Here is a 23,226-nt window from a genome sequence, read left to right as displayed (position 1 = left end):
AAAAGCAAAAGAAAGAATAAGCTGCTATCTTGGCCAAGCTTCAAGCCGTAAAAACCACAACATAACCTCCTATACAACCAACTGTAATCACTGAACCTAAGGATCTGAAAATGCAAGAAGAATCACAGCAAAAAAGAAGGTTTAGATATAAACTTCATTCCAAGAGGAAAGTGAACTTTGATGAAGAGGAATTGGAAGATCATTTTCCAAAAATGCCTACAACTACAACTCAGACATCAAAACTCACTGTGGTATTTGAAGAATTCAAAGTGGTTGATCCAACAAGAAATATTTATGGTGAACCAATTATTCCCAAGGATGAGCCAGTAGACTGGGATAGTTTACCAATTCCTGAGCTAAATTTGCCCATCTTCAAGGCAAATAAGACAAAGACTAGAGCTAACAAGAAAGTGAAGCCTGTATCTCTCAAATCCAAAGCTCTAACCAAATCCCAACCCACAGTCAACAAGAGAGATCTCATGTACATTTGTGATATCAAGGAATTTTCAGACTTGAATCTTTACTTGAATGAATCAGAAGAAGTGAGAGGAATTGATGCTTACAAACATCTTCCTGAAAGACTGGTATTCAAATACAAGGGAGGGAAAGAGATAACATGGCCTCTTCACAGGATTCTCCAAGAAAGCCAAACTGTTCTGATTAAAGTCTACTCATCCTTCAAGAAGAACTTTGGATACAATGTGACTGCAAGAAGAACAGTTCTAAAGAGGATTGAGGAACTAAGGAGTATTAGAGCCAAAGATGCACTTCCAAAAACTCTATCCATTCCCTTTACAGGAAAGAGAGTGCACCTAAGGCCCTATTGGCTGATGGAGTTCATGGATGAAAAAGGTGTCAGAAGATTCTTCAGAATGGAGGACCAACTGAGTATCTCTAGCAATGAGACTCTTTTGGAAAAGCAGGAAATGCTAAATCTCTCAGAAGCTGGTGAACTTGAATTCCACAAACAACTTTATAATCAAATTGAAGAAAATAACAAAAGGCTTGGGAAGAAATTCAGACAATCAAGGAAATAGATCTATCTGCTCAGACTAGAGGAGCATTTTGATAATAATTGTGAGCAAATTCTTTGTGTACTTTGCATTATTCAACTTTCAGCAATATTGTAGCACTTATTAGTTTTATCTACTATTTTTCAATATGTATTTTCTTTTTGGGTGTTTTGTTATCATCAAGTTTCTCTTAATTTATGGCTACAATTCCTGTAGACTTAAATTAGGGGAGATTGTTAGCAATATGTTGTGTACTTGATGATAAGCTAAACAAAACACCTTAGTAGATTTAACTTAGTGAATTTTGTAGCACCCGAGGGATGATTAATTATAGTCCTGACAGATGATTCAATATACTCCCAATGGATGACTAATTAATATCCATCAGGTGAGTAGCTTATGTAACAATAAGTCATGTAGCACATTTCTGCAAATAACTTTGTATAGTTTCTGTAGTAGCTTATGAGTCATGGAGACTGATAGTAGATGTGCAGAATAGGTTGATTAAATGTAAATATAAGATGTCTTGTAATTCTGCACAAATGAAATGGAGTCAAGCGATAAATGGCTACCCGACGGATGATTAACAAAGCTACCCGACGGATGATCAATAAGGCAACCTGACGGATAACAAGCATGTACCCGACGGATGATCAATTCAAACAACTGTTGACAGTGACAACACAGTCACATGCATCGGGTGTTTGCAAAAGGAATGTGGCAGTCTGTTTAACCGGAAAATGAGAACAAAGAAGCATTACCATTTTTATGCAAGCTATGAAGGTTTTCAAAGATGCTGGAATAGAGTAATGAAGTAGCATAGAGTTAGACTTGATAGTTTTGTTTTATTATCTTGTCTTTTTGCTATGTAAACTTGGTGATATATAAACCAAGTGCAGCAAGTAGAACAACAACTAACAAGACTAAGAAAATACATTCTCAGAGTAACATTTGTAAGCTGTATCCTTTAGCATTTCTTTGTAAGTTTTAGTTGTTCATACTTGTAAGCAGCTGTGAGCTTATTTGAGCTACACAGAGTTCTCTCGATATATATATATATATATATATATATATATATATATATATATATATATATATATATATATATATCTGGTGGATACATTCAAATCCACCAGAAAGTTTTAAAGACTTGTGTTTTTATTACTTATGTTTTGATTTATATAATTCTTTCATTCCGCACTTTGAAATCAAACACATATATATTATTGAGTTAGAACCGGTTTTCGTAAATCTTAAGAAGAAGCCAGAATTACATTCAACCCCCCTTCTGTAATTCTTGTTGTATTGTTAGGGAATAACAAGCATTCATGGACTTGATGAACAGGGTATTCAAGAGGTACTTAGATAAGTTTGTGATTGTATTTATTGATGACATCTTGATTTACTCGAAGACTGAAGAAGAACATGTTGAGCATTTGAGGATTGCTTTGGAAATTCTAAGAAAGGAGCAGCTATACGCGAAGTTCTCGAAATGCGAATTTTGGTTGAAGGAAGTACAATTTTTAGGGCATATGATTAGCAGGGAAGGTATTCAAGTTGACCCAGTGAAGATTGAAGCTGTGTTAAATTGGGAAAGGCAGAAGACACCAACAGAAGTTTGAAGTTTCGAGGGATTGGCAGGATACTATAGAAGGTTTGTCAAGGATTTTGCGAAGATAGCAACGTCACTGACCAAGTTGACTCGCAAAAGTGAAAAGTTCATATAAGATGACAAATGTGAGGAAATTTTCGAGAACTGAAGAATCTGTTAGTAACCATACCGGTACTTGTATTTCTAGATGAGCATGAAGATTTTGTCATTTACAGCGACACTTCATACCGCGGACTAGGATGTGTACTGATGCAATATGGGAACGTAATTGCATATGCCTCGAGACAATTAAAACCTCATGAACAGAAATATCCTACATATGATCTGGAATTAGCAGCGATCGTATTTGCATTGAAACTTTGGAGACACTATCTTTACGGTGAAAAATGCGAAATCTACACAGACTATAAAAGTTTGAAGTACATCTTTACGCAGAAGGAACTTAAAATGAGGCAACAACGATGGTTAGAACTGATTAAAGATTACGATATTATGATTAACTATCATCGAGGGAAAGCGAACGTTGTGGCAGATGCACTAAACCGAAAAGAATGATTGAATTAGTCAACTTCATCTGAAGAATTAGCCAATGAATTTGACAAGTAGGAAATTAAGATTCGTGTTCCCAATGAATCTACTGAAGCCATTTACGCGATGACTTTTCAACCAGAATTATTGGAAAAGACTCGACGATGTCAAGAAGAAGTGATGGGTCAAGATGACAACTTAACGGGAGAAGAAATCACAACCCAGAAGGATAAAGAAGGAATTCTATGCTTTGCATCAAGAGTCTGGATCCCTAATGTGGCCGAGCTAAAGGAAGAGATATTACGAGATGTGTACAGTTCGAAATATTCCATACATTCGGGAAGTATAAAAATGTAACGCGATCTGAAAGAAAACTTTTGGTGGCCAAATATGAAGAAGGAGATAGCAGAATGGGTAAGTAAATGCTACACATGCCAACGAGTTAAAGCGGAACATCAACGTCCCAGTGGATTACTGCAATTATTGGATATTCCAGAATGTAAATGGGAACATTTGGCAATGGATTTTATGGTAGGAATTCCAAGGACCGAAGCAAATCATGACGTAATATGGATAATCATTGACAGACTAACAAAGTCGGCGCATTTTCTACCGATTAATGAAAGCTTTTCACTCGATAAGTTAGTACACTTATATCTTAAGGAAATTGTGATGCGACACGGGGTTCCAACATCTATAGTGTCTGATCGAGATCCCCGATTTAATTCAAGATTTTGGAGACAATTTTAACAGTGTCTTGGAACCAAATTAAATATGAGTACCGCTTATCATCCGCAAACTGATGGGCAAAGTGAAAGAACTATCCAGACAATAGAAGACATGTTACGAGTTTGTGCGATGACTTCGAAGGCAGTTGGGATGAGAACTTACCATTAGTCGAATTTTATTACAACAACAGCTATCATGCCAGCATTGAAAATGCTGCCTTACGAAGCTTTATATGGAAGAAAATGCATATCACCAGTATAATGGGATGAAGTTGGAGAACGCAAGATTTTAGGTCCAGAATTGATTCAACAAATCAAGGAGAAGATAGAGCTTATTCGAAAGCGACTAGATGCAGCGCATAATCGATAACGCAAATATGCAGATCAAGCTAGGAAAGATATGGACTACCAAGGAGAGCATGTGCTACTCAAAATATCGCCATGTAAATGATTGACTAGATTTGGCAACAAGGGTAAATTGAAGCCACGATACGTTGGTCCATTTGAAATCTTGAAGAAAGTCGGAAAAGTTGCTTACGAGTTAGCCTTACCGTCTCACATGCAACATATTTACAACGTGTTTCACGTGTCAATGCTTAAGCGATATAATCCTGATTCTAGACATGTAATAGAATATGAACCGGTAGATATCCAACCTGATTTGTCTTTTATAGAACAGCCGGTAAGAATTGTAGATTGGCAAGAGAGAGTTGAAAAATCAACTTGGGAACTTAAGAGTGAAATGTTAGAAAAGTATCCCCATTTGTTTTCTTAGCGAGATTCTGAGGACATAATCCTATTAAGGGGGGAAGGATGTAACGTCTGGGAAAATTTCGCTTGTATTATATCATATTTATAATAAATTATGTGTGTTAAAGTGTCATTCATGTGTAATTAGTAGTAAAACCCTAATTGCTACATGTTACGTGCATTCTATATTATCCAGGTATTTTCAGGGTATTTTTCAGATATTTTATTTTGCATTTATAGCTTTCATATCAAAAGTTATATGACACGAATCATGATTTTATAGCTGATATTTCAAATAAAATAACGGGCTTTATTTTTCAATAAACGGCTTGTACCATCGTGTTATTTCGAACATCTAGGTATTTTATAAATTTTCTCGTTTCACGAAAAATGACTTTTCCGGGCCCCATTGGGTGTTAAAAACCCCACAGAAATCACATTTTTATTTTTATAAAATTAAAGGACTTTCATTTATACCATTTCTTTGTATTTTTGCATTATTCACAATTTTTGTGAAGTTTTGGCATATATATTGTTTATATAAAATATTTATAAATTAAATTTTAATACTCAAAAATTATAAAATTAGGGGCCAATTAATTTTAAAAGATGTAGAATTAGGGCCTTAATTTTAATTAGGAGTATTAATTTTACTACTATAAATAGCGTAATTATTATTAATTAATTAAAAATAAAAAAAAATCACAAAATTCTCTGCAAATCGGGTCGGGAAGAACAATTTCGGGTCAAGAATTCAGGCCATGATTTCTAACTGATTACTACATCAAATCAAGTGATTCGAGTATCCAAATCGAAGGTTTTAATCTGTTCTTTCTGTTTTTGATATCAATTTCATGTTTTAATGCATCGTTTTTGATTTTTGATTTCTAGGTTTTATGTTCGAATTAGGGCTTTTTGATTCTAGGGTTATTATGATATTTTGATGATTGATATAGCTTTCTTATGTTATTTACAGTCTATTCATGGTGTTTAATTGAACAAACGATTCCTGGATAGTGATTTACGATTATTAGGGTTTATGTTCAATTTTCAAATTACACCTTCGTGATTTTGGTGAATGTTAGATATATTTGATAATGTCATGGCTAATATGTTTTATGTTTAGATTTCAGATCTTATTTGAACAGAACAAATCAGTACTTAACTGATCAGTACTTATACTGGAAGTCAGAACTTAAGGGATATCAGTACTTATGTTATCAGGAGATAGATATCAGAACTTAAGTGCTGAAGGACGATCAGATAAGGACAGTAGCTGATTAAAGTTAAGAAGATCAAGATAAACATAAGAAGAGATATGCATGAAGAAGGAATTCCGTGAAGAATGGAATACTTGGAATAGAAGATATCTGATTGATATATTTTAGGAAGCAGAATTATATTCCATATCAATTAGCGATTATCTTGTAACTGTGTAGTATATAAACACAGACATAGGGTTTACACTATAAGTGTTATCATTATCGAGAATATTATTTAATATAACCCTAGCAGCTCTCGTGATATTTTGTTCATCACTGAGAGATAACAGTTCCAGATTGTAACAGAGTTTATTGTTTAAATAAAGTTTGTTTTCTGTTACATAAGTTCTTGAAGTTTGATTTGATTGTAATAAACACTGTATTCACCCCCTCTACAGTGAAAGTGTGACCTAACAAGTGGTATCAGAGCTATCTGTTAACACACATACAGTTAAAGATCCAAACACAATCATGTCTGACACAGAAACTCCAACTAAGCCTACCAAAACTGAGGAATCATCAAAGACATCAACTCAGAGTCGATATGAGACTATCAGAGTTCCCATATTGAGACCATCTGAATATCCCATATGGAAGGTAAGGATGACCATGTTTCTGGAAGCAACAGATCCAGAATACCTTGATAGAATCAAGGAAGGGCCTCACAAACCTACCAAGCTCGCTGTTGTAGTTGCAGGTGAAGCAGCAATGACCGTACCAAAGGAAAAGAATGATTACACTGCTGAAGATATAGCATCTATTGCTAAGGATGCCAAGGTACGTCACTTATTGCATAGTGCCATTGATAATATAATGTCAAACAGGGTAATCAACTGCAAGACTGCTAAGGAGATATGGGATGCACTGGAGACAAGGTGTCAAGGAACTGAAACAGTTAAGAAGAACAGGAAGACAATACTCACTCAAGAGTATGAACACTTTGACTCTAGGACTAATGAGTCATTGACTGATGTATATGATAGATTTGTCAAACTCTTGAATGACTTGTCATTAGTAAATAAGGAGTATGATCTTGAAGATACAAACCTCAAATTCCTGTTAGCTCTTCCTGAATGTTGGGATTTGAAGGCAACAACAATAAGAGACAACTACAATCTTGATGAAACAACTCTTTATGAAATCTATGGAATGCTCAAGACTCATGAACTTGAGATGGAACAAAGAAGCAAGAGGAAAGGAGGAAAGTCAAGGACAGTTGCTCTCAAGGTTGAAGAGGAATCCCCCAAACCACCTTCCTCAAAGAAAGATAAGGGTAAAGCTCTTATCATAAAATCTGATACTGAGTCATCAAGTTCTGAGAGTGATGATGACTCAGATTCTGAAAGCTTGCCTGAAACTGATGCTGATGAGGAGATGATGAAGCTGTGTGCTCTTATGGTGAAAGGAATCACAAAGATTGCATACAGGAAGTTCAGGAAGGGAAAGAAGTTTTCCAGGAAAGGCATAAGTTCTGATAAGAAGAATTTCAGAAGATCTGAAGGAAGAGGAGGAAAGTCTGACAGAGGAGATTACGCTAATGTTAAATGTTATAATTGTGGTGAGAAAGGCCACATATCTCCTGATTGCAAGAAGACCAAGAATGACAAAGGCAAAGCTCTTGTCACAAAGCAGAAAAGCTGGACAGACACCTCAGACTCTGAAAGTGAGGAGAACTATGCATTGATGGCAAATGCTGATAAATCAAGTTCTGAGAGCAGTTCTGAAGCTGCTGAAACAAAGGTACCTCAGACTACTTATGCTTTTCATACTGATGATATTAATGAGTTGAGAAGATATCTTAAAACCATGTTTGTTAGTTATAGAGATCAAACTTTAACATGTGAAAGATTAACTTCTGAAAATCTTGCTTTTAGGAAAAGAAATGATTTCTTAGAAAAAGAGTTAGTCATGTTTCATCAAACTCAGCAGGATAGAGATGATGCTTTTTATGTTAGGGATGAAGTGCTAAAAATGAATGAATCTCTAAAAACTGAGTTAGAAAAGGAGAGAGAGATTATCAGAACTTGGACTAACTCTGGCAAAACAACTCAAAATTTGCTAAGCAGTGGAAACTGGAAAGAGGGCTTAGGCTATGGAGAAAATAAAAAAGGAACTGTAGAAATTAAGCCTGTTGATAAGCAAAAGCCGAAGTTAAAACCTGTTAAGTTTGTAACTGAAAAATCCGAAAATGAGAAATCAGAAGTTAAAAAGGAATTAGCTTCTGACAAACTAAAACAGGAAAAGACAGCTGAAGTTAACATAGGCTTAATGACAAAGAAGCAGCTTAAGCATAAGCTGAAAGATGTTAAGAATGCAAACAAGGTAAAATCACCTAGGAAAAACAGGAATGGAAAGGAAGGTGTGAATAAAAGCAATAACTATAAATCTGTTCCTGATGCTCCTAGGAAAGCATGTCATAACTGTGGAAGTTCTAACCATCTGGCTTCTTTTTGCAGGAAGAATAAGAATATTAACTCCTTATCTACAAAGTCAGGAGTTAAGAGTCAGTCTGTTAGATACAAACCACAAAATCCTTGTTTTCATTGTGGTAGTTTATGGCATTCCATTTATACTTGTAAGGAATATCATAGTTTGTACTATGATTATTATCAAATAAAACCTTCTTTAAAGAAAGTTTCTGTTGTTCCTTCTAGTATAAGTTCTGATAAGAAAACTGTTAACATAAAATCTGATGTTAAATCCGCTGCAAATGTTAACAAACCTAAAAAGGCCAAAGGATCCAAGCAAGTCTGGGTCCTTAAAACTAATAATTAGTGGTCTTTTTGATTGCAGGGCAACAGGAAAAATATTTTAGTTCTGGACAGTGGATGTTCAGGACATATGACTGGAAATAAGGCCCTGCTATCAGACTTTGTGGAGAAAGCTGGCCCAAGTGTTTCTTATGGAGATGGCAACATTGGAAAAACTTTGGGATATGGCAATATCAATCTTGGGAATGTCATTATTAAAGATGTAGCTCTGGTCTCAGGACTTAAACACAACTTACTGAGTATAAGTCAAATCTGTGACAGAGGTTATCATGTTGATTTCTTTGCAGAACATTGTGAAATAGTTAGTAAATCTAAAGGAAAAATTGTTCTGAAGGGATTCAGGCGTGGTAACATTTATGAAGCTAAGCTTTCAACAAGTTCTGATGGTTCTGCAATCTGTTTAGTGAGTAGAGCCTCAACTGAAGAAAGCTAGAATTGGCACAAGAAACTCTCTCATTTAAACTTCAACAAGATAAATGAACTGATCAAGAAAGATCTTGTGAGAGGACTGCCAAAATCAGTGTTTGTTCCTGATGGTCTTTGTGACTCATGTCAGAAGGCTAAACAAAGAAAATCTTCATTCAAGAGCAAGACTGAATCATCAATTCTTGAGCCTTATTATCTACTTCATGTTGATCTATTTGGTCCAGTGAATGTCATGTCTATTGCAAAGAAGAAATATGCGTTGGTCATAGTAGATGAGTTCACCAGATACACATGGGTGTATTTCTTGCACACAAAAAGTGAAACTGCATCTATCCTGATTGATCATGTCAAACATCTGGATAAATTGATCAAAGATTCTGTGAAAATTTTGAGGAGTGATAATGGCACTGAATTCAAGAATTTGATAATGGAAGAGTTCTGCAAAAATCATGGAATAAAGCAGGAATTTTCTGCTCCTGGAACTCCACAGCAAAATGGAGTTGTTGAAAGGAAGAATAGAACTCTAATTGAAGCTGCACGAACAATGCTTGAAGAAGCAAAGCTTCCAACCTATTTCTGGGCTGAAGCTGTGCAGACTGCTTGTTTTACTCAAAATGCAACACTCATTAACAAGCATGGAAAAACACCATATGAGATGGTGAAGAACAAAAAGCCAAATCTCAAATACTTTCATGTATTTGGATGTAAGTGTTTTGTTCTCAAGACTCATCCTGAACAGCTATCCAAGTTTGATCTAAAAGCTGATGAGGGAATCTTTGTAGGATATCCACTTTCTACAAAAGCCTTCATAGTCTATAATTTGAGAACAAAAGTGGTCATGGAATCTATCAATGTCTCTTTTGATGACAAGAAGATCACTGGACTTGAAGATTGCATTGATCATGATAAGCTGAGATTTGAAAATGAAGATTCATATTCTGATACCTCAAGTCCTGACAGTCTAACTCCTGATACTGTAAATTCTGATGGATTAAACTCTGATGTTATTGAAACTGTGGTGACTACGTCAAAGGAAGATGCACCAATGCAGGGGGAGCATACTCAAGATATTATCACATCTCAAGAAGCATCAGAACATACATCTGGCTCTTCAAATTCTGATTCGTCAAGTTCTGATAAGCCAAGTACTGACAGTGCTGAAAATCTAAATACTGAAGGATCCAACTCAGAGAGCATAGTTTCAGGGGGAGCATCAGAAAATGAAACAGAAGACAGCATGAATCATGGGGGAGCATCCAGTTCTAGAGAAAATCTTCCATCTGCAAGGAAGTGGACAAAATCACATACACCTGATTTAATAATTGGAAATCCTGAGGCAGGTGTCAGAACTAGAACAGGTACTTCGAATGAATGTCTTTACAATTCTTTTCTCTCTCAGTCTGAGCCAAAGAAAGTAGAAGAAGCTCTTCAAGATGCTGATTGGGTGCAAGCAATGCAGGAAGAGTTGAATGAATTTGAAAGAAACAAAGTCTGGACCTTAGTGCCAAGACCCAAGAATAGATCGGTTGTTGGTACAAAGTGGGTATTCAGAAACAAAACTGACAGTGATGGCATAATTGTAAGGAACAAGGCAAGGCTGGTTGCAAAAGGATATTCTCAACAGGAGGGAATTGACTATGATGAAACATTTGCTCCAGTTGCTAGGTTAGAAGCCATAAGGATATTCATGGCTTATGCTGCTCACAAAAAGTTTACTGTCTTTCAAATGGATGTGAAAAGTGCTTTTCTCAATGGAGAATTGGAAGAGGAAGTATATGTTGAACAACCTCCAGGCTTTGTAGATTCCAAACATCCAGATTATGTCTACAGGCTTGATAAAGCACTTTATGGACTTAAGCAAGCTCCTAGAGCATGGTATGAGACTTTAGCTCAGTTTCTTCTGGAAAGTGGATTCAACAGAGGAACTATTGACAAAACATTGTTCTATCTCAACCATGGCAAGGACTTACTTTTGATCCAGATTTATGTTGATGATATTATTTTTGGGTCTCCAAATGACAAACTTTGCAAAAAGTTTGCCAACTTAATGCAGTCAAGATATCAGATGAGTATGATGGGAGAACTTAGTTATTTTCTGGGCCTTCAAGTCAAGCAGAGTGAAGAAGGAACTTTTATTTGTCAATCTAAGTACACCAGAAACTTGCTGAAAAAATTTGGAATGCAAGACTGTTCAAGTGCATCCACTCCCATGGCCACTGCAACAAAACTGGATAAGGATACAGAGGTATGATTGGCTCACTTCTCTATCTAACTGCTAGTAGACCAGATATCATGTTTGCTACCTGTCTTTGTGCAAGATTTCAAGCAGATCCAAGAGAACCTCACTTAACAGCTGTAAAAAGAATCTTTAAGTATCTTAAAGGAACAGCTGATCTAGGATTATGGTATCCTAGAGAATCAGATTTTAAATTAATAGGTTACTCAGATGCAGATTTTGCAGGTTGCAAAATTGACAGGAAAAGCACAAGTGGTAGCTGCCAATTTCTTGGAGGCAGGTTGGTTTCTTGGTATAGCAAGAAACAAAAGTCAATTTCCACATCAACTGCAGAAGCAGAGTATATTGCTGCAGGAAGCTGCTGTGCACAGATTCTCTGGATGAAGAATCAGTTACTAGATTATGGGTTAACGTATTTCAAAATCCCTATTTACTGTGATAATCAAAGTGCTATTGCTATGACAGGTAATCCAGTTCAACACTCTATGAAAAAGCACATCAGCATCAGGTACCATTTCATCAGGGAACATGTGGATGAAGGTACAGTGGAATTGCATTTTGTTCCCACAGATCAACAAGTAGCAGATATCTTCACAAAACCACTGTGTGAAGCTACCTTTTCAAAATTGGTAAATGAACTTGGAATGATTTCAGGTTCTTTCTCTAAATCTGCTTAAACTTGTTCTATGTTATCAGGCTTTATGATCAGTATTTACAGAATTAATCTCTTTGTATATTCTGTGCATTAATTGATAAATGTCTTTAAGTACTGACTGTTGTCTGATATATGTTTCTAAACTCTGATAAGTGATATGTCTGTTTCAGTAACTATTCAATCCTATGAGGATAACTGTGCTAGATACTGACCTACTAGTCTTCAATAAACAAATGATCCCATGAAAGAAGTAATTATTTCTGTGGAAATCTTATGACACAAGCAAATTCTGATAACTGAGCTTAGTTAAGTTTACTTTGTATATCTTATTACTAAGTCACAAATTAGAATAATGCTACTCATCTGTTTAAGTTCTGATTCTAGTAAAACTGCTGAATGTACTAAGTGCTGATAAACCTCACTTATCAAAAGAAGAAGAACAATAATCAAAGAATAATATCAGGTACTCCTTTGAGATCTAGAGTAAAAATGTGAAAGGGACGACCCAAGTGCATTGCTGGTATTAAGTAAATATGCATTAGAAAAGCAAAATATTTTCTTGGTGACTTTTCACACTCTATGATTACTGGAGAAATACTCTGATAATAGCATAAATTCTGATAAACAGTCGTGACTCACTTACACTGAGAAGCCTCTGTAAAATAGAATTTCAAAAGATGCATAAAATTAGCACAAAAACAGTAGAGGTGAACTCATGCATGAACTCATTTATCAGTAGGTTTCAGGATAATGGCAGCTCTTTAGCAAAATTTTAATTATGACTTATTTCTAAGATGTACTGAAGTAGATCAGACTTTACTCTTTGTCTGTTATTTAGCTTAATGCACACACACATCACTCCATATGAATGATGAAATTTCTGTGGTGGTCTATGTTATTTTAGATCAACAGTCATTGTGTCACTTTTGCACAAATTCTGAGGACAAGTTCTAGTTACACGTTCTGATGATTAAGTTCTGACGTTCATAACTACGAACTTGAATGAGTATTTACTAAGATAGATATTCCTTGTTCGAGTTAAGACATTATGTTCTGATGACTGTTAAGTTCTGGTATAGGTCTAAGTTCTGATTTTTCAGTCTAACCCTTTACTTGACTTATCTGTGAGTAAAATTTGGTAACAGTCTCAGATTAATTTCGAAATGTTGAAGTGGAAGATTAATAGTCTATGGTTAAAACATAATGGCACTCGTCCTTGAACAGATCACTCTTTTTACATGTGCACATTCCTTTTCCAATGACTGTTATTCTTTTTCAAGGTCTAGGGAGACGAGGTAGAATTAATTCTACCTATCTGCATTCAATATCTTTGTGTCTCTTGGCATTCTCTTGCCTATATATGCAACCACTTCACATCAGTCTTTCCATCACATTCTTCTCACACACTTATCCTCCTTCTTCTGTCAAAAACACAATGGTTCGATACAACATGTTTTTGAACACACAAACCTTCACAATGGAGCTCAGTTGTGCCGAGTGGCAGCAGGAGTGGCATATAACAGCCATTCCTGAGGAGATCTGGGACTCTGTCCCACAGGAGGTGCTGGCTCACCTTCTATTCTTCGAGATGGATTACCATCGCCATCTGGAGCGCCTGGAGGAGGAAAGGCGGGAAGCTATCCGTCAGCAAGAGCGAATCATTCGACTCGCTATCTTGTTTGTCGAAGATAGGAAGAGGAGGATGACTTAATCTCGTCTTCTTCCTGTTCTTCCTCATCCTCAGCTTTGTCAGGCTTCTTAGCTAGGACTAAAGCTGTTGACGTTAGGATTAGAAGCTTAGGGAAAATCTTGTATTGATGTAATTTCTATTTCATATATGTATTGACTTGATATATTAATGAAAACTATTTTTACTTCAAGATTTTGTCTCTGAGTTATTTTATCTGTGTTGTTAAATCCTGCTTGATATTCTGATGACCATTTAAATTTTGTCTTTATTTAAGTTCTGATTCTTTGTCAGCACTTATTCATCGAAATTATCTCGGTCATTTTTAACATGATTCATTTTCAGAATATTAATGTTGCAGTGAAAAACAATTCAATCAGTGCTAACGGTTTCAATTTTGAATTAAACCTGTGTCTCTTGATAACTGAAATGGTTTTTTCTTGAAACAAGGCAACTGGATAAGTAATCATTCCTGTTTTCTCGAGCCCAGTAACTACCCGTTATTACTGCATGTCTGACAGGTGTCCAACGGTAACATTCTTTTTTAGAGTATAAGAACAACAGAGAGAAGATTTCTTTAATCTTTTATTTTCTTTATACTTTATCTCTCTTCTTACTTTTACTCTCTTTCTCATTCTTTCTCACGTTGGTTTTTCATACAGACAGTATCTCACACACCTAACAGGCATATTTGAATTTCAATATTTTTTCACATGGCACCAAAGGATTTAATCATTGATGGAGCAAAGTTTGTTCCAAACAACTATGCTGCAATTCTTGATCATGCTGAAGCTCCATCTGAATTGCATTTTGTGCAAGATCTTCTTGCACATAGTGAGGTTGGGTACGCCTTAACTCAGCCTGAATTATTTTCAAGTCAACAAGTTCTGCGGTTCTGGAGGACTGGAGTTTATGATGATGGTGGTAAACGAGGAACTCCCAGTATTATCTTCCAAGTGGGTGACTCATCCTATGTAGTCACTCCTGGTACAGTACGAAGAGCATTACATCTTCCAGAAGATTGTACCTTCTCTATACCAGAGGAATCAGAACTTCGGGGGTTAATGACTGATTTGGGATATGAAAAGAGTCTGACGAAACTTGGACAGTTGAAACGGGCTAATATCAGAAGAGAATGGAGTTTCTTCTTCGATTGCATCACCAAGGCTTTTGGCAACAAGTGTTCAAATTTTGATGCCATCCCAATTCTGAGTCAGCACATCGGGTATGCTATTATCCATCAAACTCATTTTGATTTTGCAACTGGAATAATTGGTTTTATTGGGGATAGGATGACAGAGGATCGAGATATTGTTTATTTTGCTAGATTCTGTCAACTTATTTATACGTATTGTACTGCTGAACCCCAGTTAGTCAGCACTCAAACCCCACCTTTTAAGGTTGCAAAAAGGTACTTTAACGACCTGATAAATGCTGACACAAAGAAATCAATGGTGAGACAATTACAGATTCCTCAGTCTGTGAAACAAATTCTGGTAAATGCTGATCCTGCTACTTACAAATCTGTTTACTCAAATGTTCAACCAACTCACCATAACCAAAATCCATCAACCTCAGTCCCTACCTCTCATTCTACTCAACCTACCCTCAGAACTTATCTCAAATCCTATCTCTCCACTTCACAGACTGCTCAACCTTCTTCTTCAGCACCTACTGTGAAGCCTACATCCTCTAAGCCAAAGAGAACAAAGACTGTTCCTCAAACATCTCAGAAGAAGAGGAGGATTACTTTGAGAGATGAATCAGATTCTGAGGATCAGATTCCCTCTTCAGAACCTATGATAGATGAAGCTGAGAAGGCAACTTCTCAGAAGGATTCTGCAATTGGGGGTTCTAGGCTTCTCAAGAGGCTTAGACGTATGACGGTTCCTGCAACTCCCAAGGAATCCAAATCAACAAGGAAGTACAAGAAACAGAGGGCACAGAGGCCAGTTTCAGATGATGAGGAGGAAGCAGCTAAGGAAGGGGATCAGGAATCTCTGATCTCACAAGACAAGGAATTTGCTCCAGTCACTTCTTCTCCATCAACTCCATCTCAGGAACCTGTATCTGACAAGGCTAATTCACCTTCTATATCTCTTGTTGATCCAGGCACAAGTGCTGAAATTGATATTCAGAACTTGGTTGTGCCTGAAATACTTCTCTTAGAAGCTCCAACAACAAATAATCCTTCCACAACACCTGTTACTGATGCTGTTCAAACTCCTGAGTTATCACTAACACCTTCTCTGCATCAAGATGATGATCAGATTTTAGGTGAGCATCAGGATATGGCTGTTGATCAGAACTTAGTATCAAATCAGCAATTAGAGGATGTTGAAGCCTCCATTGCTACTCATACAGTTGTCTTATCAGAAGATACTGATTCTTTAAGTTCTGATGCTGCAAATGTTGGAGATACTGGTGAAGCTGCTACAACTGTAGATGCTGATGAAGCAGGTCCTTCAGGACATACTCCTCCACTGACTCTTCCTAAGTCTGAACTGCTAAAGGAGTTTGTTATCAGGGATGCACCAGTACCTTGGAGTGAAACTCCTGCAGGTCAGGAGTGGACTAAGGAATGGAACTCAGTTTCATGTGTTCCAAATGCTTTACATCTTGCTGAGCACTTGACTAAAGCTGATGAAATGTTACATTCTGATGATTTTAAAATCCAGCTTAGAGTCACTGCATTGAGTACTAAACATCTACAAGGTCTTCATTCCAACACTCATGCAGAGCTACACAAGATTCAGGAGAACTTTATTAAACAGGAACAAGTTTGGAAACTTGATAAGAAAAAGTTCTTCCAACCTACCATTGACAGGGTTGCTTATATTGAGAAAACTCAAGAGAAGCAACAAGCTCAGATTGATCAAATTCTGACAAATCAAGCTTCTCAGCAATCGCAACTTACTGAAATCCAGACCTCAGTGGAACTACTTATCTCTCTTTTATTACCTGCTGATGCCAAAAAGGGGGAGAAGGTAATTAAGTCCAAATGCAAAACCAACAAGTCACTGCAAGGAAAGGATGATGGAAAAGATGACCAAGGAAACTCTGGAATGGGTAGTGGTCATAGTCAAGGTAGAAGGTTTACATCAAGACAAGCTAGTCACAGAACAAGTTCTGATACTGGGAAAAGAATAAGTTCTGCTGCTGGTAAAAGGATAAGTTCTGATGAACTTCTAGATCTTGATGAGGAAATGTCAAGACAGTTATTTCTTCAAGAAAATCCAGGGATGGACTTGGAAAGTTTAAAGGAAGAAGAAGCCAGACTTAAATCAGAGAAAGTCACATCTAAATCTGAAGCTTCTGGTAAAAAGTTACTTCCAAAACCTAAAGGCATTGTGATCAAAGAAAGGATACATACTGAAGAAACTTTGGCTAGATCACAACCACAGATAGATTCAAGATCCAAGGGTAAAGAAAAGGTTGGTGAACCTATCAAGCCTTATGTACCTCCTGAGGAAGAAGAAATTACTGATGGAAAAGATAATCTTGCTCTGACTTCATGAAAAGTTCTTAAAACAACCTCTGACATGGCTCAAGTTGTTCAGAGTCAAGAAATTGTAAGTTCTGATATTCAGAAGAAGCAAGTAACCTCTGACAGTGCTCAAGTTAACTTGATATCAGAAAATAAATCTAAAACACTCCTACCAGGATTCACTAAAGCAAAACAGACTCAATCTTTGAAGGCTACTTCAAGTGGTTTTGAAGCAAGAGTAGTTACTGGAAAGGAAGCTAGAGATAAAACTGGAATGGGAAGTGCTGATGAAAGAAGAGTACACAACACTACCGATGATCCAACTTCCTTGAGTGAACCAGGTATTGGAGCAACTCCTGAGCGATTAAATCAACTAGAATCTGTACAGATGGTTTACCATACCTTCTTGAAAGAATACATCATGTTGTATTTCATGACAGATGGTAGGGTTTATCATATAAGACAAAATGCCATTCCATTGAAGTATTTTGAAGAATTGGAGCATGTATTATTCTTACTTCAAGTGGATGACAGAATAACAGAGACTGCTGCAAACTACTTAAAGGAACAGATTCAGAGACAGAAAAGACTTTATTCTGTTAAGTCTGACAGCAGATATGTTCCAAAGTACAGAAATCACAATGGTGATATTGTTGATATGAAGCCTAATACTGCACAGATCAGAACATATCTTGGTATTAAGGGGCTTGAATTCAATCTAGAGTCTAATAAAGCTTATGTCATAAGACTAGATCGGGAGTTGAGAAAAGCAAAGATTAATGATCTCAGAGCTGCAATATTTCAAACTGGTGAAGATACTGCAGAGCTTAAAGATGTCAAACGGAGAATGATTGATGAACTCAGATATGCTGAGAAATGTTTGTTGAAGAATTATCTCAGAACAACTCCTGACATCAGAGAGATCAGAAAATGATGAAGCCAAGTCGAAGATCTACAACTGCTTAAATTCTGATATTTATACAGATTGAAGTTGTTATCAGAAGTTGAATTGGTAAAAACTTTAAGGACTGTAAGTTGTAGTTATCTTGTCTATTTCTCATGCATTTGTACTTAATGTTTTTGACATCATCAAATATCTGTTAAACTTGTATATTTTGTTAATTTACAAGTTGGGGGAGATTGTTAGATATATTTGATAATGTCATGGCTAATATGTTTTATGTTTAGATTTCAGATCTTATTTGAACAGAACAAATCAGTACTTAACTGATCAGTACTTATACTGGAAGTCAGAACTTAAGGGATATCAGTACTTATGTTATCAGGAGATAGATATCAGAACTTAAGTGCTGAAGGACGATCAGATAAGGACAGTAGCTGATTAAAGTTAAGAAGATCAAGATAAACATAAGAAGAGATATGCATGAAGAAGGAATTCCGTGAAGAATGGAATACTTGGAATAGAAGATATCTGATTGATATATTTTAGGAAGCAGAATTATATTCCATATCAATTAGCGATTATCTTGTAACTGTGTAGTATATAAACACAGACATAGGGTTTACACTATAAGTGTTATCATTATCGAGAATATTATTTAATATAACCCTAGCAGCTCTCGTGATATTTTGTTCATCACTGAGAGATAACAGTTCCAGATTGTAACAGAGTTTATTGTTTAAATAAAGTTTGTTTTCTGTTACATAAGTTCTTGAAGTTTGATTTGATTGTAATAAACACTGTATTCACCCCCTCTACAGTGAAAGTGTGACCTAACAGTGAATATTTGGTTCTTGAAATGTTAGGGGTTTGATTGTATGTGTTCTTAGATTCGATTTGCACTATAGAATATTGGATTTCATGTACAAATAAAGAAATTCGAAGTTTGGCCGGATTTAATGTCGGTTTGATCGGAGGTCAGGATTACGGGATGATTCCGGTGATTAAACAATTGATTGGAGTTGTTAAACTGATTTGGAACTGATTCCAGTTGAAAAACGGACCAAACCATGCATGTATTAGCCTGAATAGGGTGGCCGGAAAATTTTTCCGGTGACCGGAATGTCACCGGATTCTGGGTTCTTGGTGACCAGTTTACCCGAATTAAACCCGGATTAAAACCCGGTTTTGATCTGTTTTTGTCAGAATTCATTTTCTGACAGATGTTTCTGAGAAAATTATTTTTATTTTATTTTTATTAATTATAAAATCAGTTTTTTTTTTTATTTTATAAATTGATTAATTAATTGATTTATATCATAAATAATTCTGAAATATTTTCTAAAAATTAGATTTAATTATTTTCTTAATTATTTATTAATTATTAATTATTTTAAAATGATTAATTATTTTGATAATTAATTAAATAATTTTCAATAAATCATAATAAATTCATTTTAATTCCAAAAATTATAGAAAAATCATTTTTAATTTTAATTTTTCTCAAATAATTATTTAAAAATATTTTTAGGGTTTAAAAATTAGTAGTAATAATTTATATTGAATAATATATTGATTTATCTGTGTTTAATTGATATTAATTAGACCGTTTATTAGATTCGAGCGAAATGAAAGTCCTTTGACTCAGAAAAATGAATTATTTTCATTAAAAATAATATTAAAACCTAATTTCTTCTAGAAACTAGCTGACCTTTGATATTTATTTGTTTATAACCTGACTCGCGTGTAGAGATGAGTCCGATAAATCCCAAAAAATAGGAAACGAGTCAAATAATGATCAGTTAAGCAAACAACGAGTCAATTTTGATTCTAAAAATTATTTTAAACTTAAAAATGATTATGTGGCTTATGTGCTTATGTGTATTATGTGGTTAATCGAGTCTTGCTTGTTAATAAATAATATACGAGTCAATAATACGCGTATGGGTAGACAATATGAGCTGCATGTTGAGATACGAGATGACTAAATCAGTCTATTTATTTGATAGAAGCCAGGACAACAAGGCAGATTGAGCCGGTGATAGACGAAGGTGAATTATTTGGAGTAAATCTTGTGGAAGGCAAGTTTTTCCCCTATTCTAATTTTAGAATAGTGACGTTTCTTTAGATTCTTATCACGCTTGCACTCTTTTGATTCTTGTTCATATACACTTATACACAATTGTTATTCTCCTGTTCACATTTCATTTCGATTCTTGATTTTTCCTTTTCCTTTGAATTCTCTATTCATATTCCAATAGCTACACATACACATTGGTTTATTCTGGTGATTAGAATATATCAAAGCATACCAATTATTCCGGTTGCTACTCCATAGACTGGATAATGACATTTGGGATTAAGTTTTACTTGATCCTAAGGACCGGGACATAACCGGATCCTTGATATGGGCCGTAGAGCCTGGGTACCCGACTGGATCTATATAATGAGATATAGATCTATACTATATCCAAGCTGATCAGCAGGGTATAGGTGACTTGTGTTTAGTTTAGTTCATTTGTATTCTCCAGTAATGGCCTTCTTTCTATTCTCGCGGGGTTATATCTTTGCAGATGTACCCAGGTTACCGATTCATTTAAATTGCTTTAACAAAGTTTATATTTTGCGGACTTGTTGAGCAATTGTTGGCTCACCCCTTTTTGTTGTTATTCACCTTATTATTTTCAGTTAAGAAGGAATATGAAACCTATCAGGACTCGAGTAGTAAAGAAGCGGGTCAAACCGCAGGACCCTCTCATACCCAAGGTGTTAATTCCAATCCAGGAAGAAAGCTTTGAATTGCCCGTATAGTTGGAGTGTAGATAATTAGTGCGTGTGTTTGAATAAAGATGAACTTAGTTTAAAATTGGTTAGACAATGGTTTGAAATAAAGAGAGTTTGTAAGATTTTGAATTTTGGTTTATAATAAAGTAGTTAGTGGTTCTTGTTTTTGTTGGATTTTATCTATCACAGAAGCATGGTAAAACAATTTTTTATGATATAAAATCCATATAATACGCATACAGATTGTGAATTAAATTGAGGGATCGTTTCTAACCTTTAAAAGCGATCCAAGAACCACGAGCGGAGGTCCCTAGCAGCTGTTCCTCAAGTGTGAAGCACTCCACCGGTATCCACCAAGAAATCGATGTAATGAAGGATGAGGAGGTGGAGAGAATTAGGATTTTTGTAAATTTTTAGGTTGATGCAAAAATAGGGTTTATAATAGTATATTTATAAGCAAAATTTTCAGCTGAAAATTTTCCCATAAAATATTATTATTATTAACCCTTTATTATTCTCACTAATAATTAAAACACCTTTTAATTATTAATCCTTTTTCTAAACACTTTAGAAATAATTCTCTCACTTGATTTAATTTCCAAAATTAAGTTCTTAATTAATAATATTAAGAACTTTTTCTTAATTAATTTATAATTAATTAAATCTCATTTAATCAATTATTAAATTTGCCAATTAATTATTTATTTCATAAATAAATAATTATCAGCCATTATTAATTAATTCCTCCACCATTAAATCATTCTCTTTTATGGTGTGACCCTGTAGGTTCAATATTAAGCCGGTAGTAGAAATAAATAATAATAAAACTATTTTATCAATATTTATATAAATTCTCTAATTCATTAAATATGATTAATTAATTAATCATATTTATTCTACATCGTGAGGGATACTTCTCAGCATATCATGACTATCTGGATAATATGAATTCACTGCTTAGAATACCAAGAACCCATTCAGTGAATAGTTACCGTACAATTAATTCCTTCCACCCTGCAATGTCACGATTAAATACAAGGCATGGAACTTGTGTCAAGCCTATCTTATTTAATCATTTGCTTTCCTATTCACTATGCTTAGTTCTATTTAATGTAAATTAGAAACTCCTTTCTAATTTCATTCACTCTGGTCAGAGATTCCTGAACTAGCATAAGTGGATCAGCATTGAACATTCTCTTCCTTCACTGGAATGGGTAGATCCTTTATTGATCATACACTATCTTCGTGTACAAATTCCTATACCCAGTAGAGCCCTTATAATTGTCCCTGGAGACTAAGAACTAAACCAAAGCATAGTTCAGTGTACACAAGATGACTATAATGACCTCAAGTCTAAGGATAGTTGTACAACTATCACTATATGAACAACTACTGACACGTGAGTGAACTCCATCAGTTGTTCAGCTGTGTGAGTCATGTTTAGTGAACTTATTCTATAATAAACACCTACATACTAGCTATAGTGTCACCACACAAATGTCTATGAGAACAGACATCCTTCATAATGAAGCAAGCATAGTATGTACCGATCTTTGCGGATTATTAATTACCAGTTAGTAATCCTATGAGCAGGAACTATTTGAGTTTAGAGTTATCATCTTTTAGGTCTCATTATTATTATCTCATCACAATCCATAAAAAGCTTTACTCTAAACTGTGGTATATCTATTTAAACACTTAAAATAGATAGAGCCCGCAATAAAAACAAAAGAAGTCTTTTATTAATATCAATGAAATCAAAACAGATTACATAAAATTTATTCCTAAATCCTCATACATGATTGGACTTAGGACATATCTCTTTCAATCTCCCACTTGTACTAAAGCCAATCACTCTGGTATCTAATACCCATCTTGTCTTTATGACGATCAAAGAGACTTTGAGAAAGTGGCTTTGTTAAAGGGTCTGCTATGTTGTTATGTGTGTCAACTCTCTCGACGTTGACATCTCCTCTTTCAGCAATCTCCCTAATCAGATGAAAGCGCCCCAGGACCCCAGGACATGTTTGGAATTTTTATGAGACCTAGGTTCCTTGGCTTGTGCTATTGCTGCGTTGTTATCACAATACAACACAATAGGCTCTTTAACACTAGGAACAACTCCCAACTCAGAAACAAATTTCCTCATCCAAACGGCTTCTTTTGCAGACTCACTTGCAGCTATATATTCTTCTTCCGCTGTGGAGTCAGTCGTTGTAGACTGTTTGGAACTCTTCCAACTAATCGCACCACCATTCAGAGTAAACACGTACCCTGACATGGATTTGCTATCACTTTCTGATTGAAAACTAGAGTTAGTATAACCCTCTATTTTCAACTCGGATTCACCACCAAAAACAAGAAAAATGTCCTGAGTCCTTCGCAA

The sequence above is a fragment of the Apium graveolens genome, chromosome 5 (genome assembly GCF_009905375.1).
Source record: "Apium graveolens cultivar Ventura chromosome 5, ASM990537v1, whole genome shotgun sequence".
Classification (NCBI taxonomy): Eukaryota; Viridiplantae; Streptophyta; class Magnoliopsida; order Apiales; family Apiaceae; genus Apium; species Apium graveolens.
The sequence above is the reverse complement of the archived record's forward strand: the minus strand, read 5'-3'. Positions refer to the sequence as shown.